Source organism: Orbicella faveolata, unplaced genomic scaffold (assembly GCF_042242905.1).
Source record: "Orbicella faveolata isolate gen_17 unplaced genomic scaffold, um_ofav_v1 contig_46, whole genome shotgun sequence".
NCBI lineage: Eukaryota > Metazoa > Cnidaria > Anthozoa > Scleractinia > Merulinidae > Orbicella > Orbicella faveolata.
The window spans coordinates 26,539,722-26,541,356 of record NW_028301576.1 but is presented as its reverse complement, the minus strand read 5'-3'; the positions used below and the strand labels follow the sequence as shown (position 1 = coordinate 26,541,356).

At 38.2% G+C, this 1,635-nt stretch overlaps 1 pseudogene; it reads left to right on the top strand.

Annotated features, from left to right (window-relative positions):
• Positions 1-609: 609 nt before the first annotated feature.
• Positions 610-1,337, top strand: LOC110061831 (uncharacterized; annotated as a pseudogene).
• The last annotated feature ends 298 nt before the right edge of the window (positions 1,338-1,635 follow it).

The following is a 1,635-nucleotide window of genomic DNA, read 5'->3' as shown; positions in this document are numbered from 1 at the left end:
AAGAGTATCCTGGCAATACCACATTTTTAAGAGTTTGCAACACTCCTAGCATCTTTCCTTCTAATCTGATTTTCTTCAGAATCTTTTAATATCTTCCAGTTTGAGTTGTACTTAGTTACTAGGCCGAAACATGTTTACTATGATCACCAATACGCGTTATTCCAAAATGGCTGCCATTTAAGTATTCTTTTGTTTACTTGCAAATTAGCCCTTTTTACCTCGTTCTTAAACTGGAGATTCAAAAGAATATTTTCCCTTAAACGAGGCAACAAGGGCTCATTTTCAAGTAAACAAAAGAATACTAAAATGGTGGCCATTTTGGAATAAGGTGTATAGAAAATGTCTTCCTTTAAAGTGCCTGTGAAACAAATTTTTTTCACAGAAGTATTGACATTCGGGTGCCGAGAATCAGAAAATACAGGAAAATCCATTAGAAAAGTGTTAAAAAGAAATCCTAGGGTCACGAGCATTCCAAATTTGTCCTAAATAAGGGAGACATTTTGGGAACCTGGGTACAGGTTAGTGTGAGTTGTGATGTCACAGGGTTTGTACAAGATGTTTTTTCGTGGTGTTGTCTTCATTTAACAAAGCATTTGAACCTTAAAAAATATGGTAGAAAGCGATTCCAACTCCACTGGGTCATCATCCGAAGATCAGCAACAAGACGGAGTATCAGGAATCGATGAACTCAAGATAAGGATATGTCCTGGTCTTCCATATCAAGATGAACCAGTTGTTCAAGTCGCTGCTCACACGGGCAAAGACAAAATGGACTCCGATGATGAAAACGAAGACGGCATTTCTCGTGCAACTTTGGAGGCCAGATTTGAGAGTCGCATTTCTGTTGATACTTGGTAAGTTAATAAGGTTAATTTTAGAGTAAGATTGCCTTGTTTTCATAAGTGAAAGTCAAACGTTGGCCTTCCTGTTCGTTTCATGTGGTTTATGCAAGACAGAAACCCTTGTTGGTGCACGAGAGTATCGCTGCTGCAAAGAATTAGTTCCAGCGAGAAGGATAATGATGTTTGATGGTAGTATTGAGCGTATTAGATGTATAATGGGGCACGAAGACTACACAGTGATTACGAATTACGACTCTGTTGTCGCTGGTTGGCTCACCGCTAAGATGCAGAAACGGAAGATCTTATTGGCCTTCCACTAATCAGTCGGAGAACGAGTGAGTGTAGTGTTGATATGCTTCTGTGTTAATATTCTACCTGTATAAGGTGGGAAAGACATGAAAGGGATTCATTTGTTCTGTTGTAAGTGTTTGTTGCTGTGTGTGACTGAGCTGCATAGCTGTTGTTACTCTATTCCAGCAAGACAGGAGTAAAATGTGATAAAGAATGTCCATATTATTTGCTAGCAAAAAAATATAAACCTGTTAAATTATATTTGGTTAGATACAATTATTGCTCCGACCCAATTCTCCCAGAGGAAAAAAAGGGATTAATCAATTATCAATTCATTCGGCTACAAATGCCAATTTTTACTAATTTCAGATATCTCAACCCCTCCCTTGATAATTTGCCTGTGGTATCTTTCATGACCCCCCACCCTTAAAAATATGAGGAGCAGTAACAGTATTGCATACACTACGGTCACTTGATTGTTCCTTGAACTGATCTTTGAATA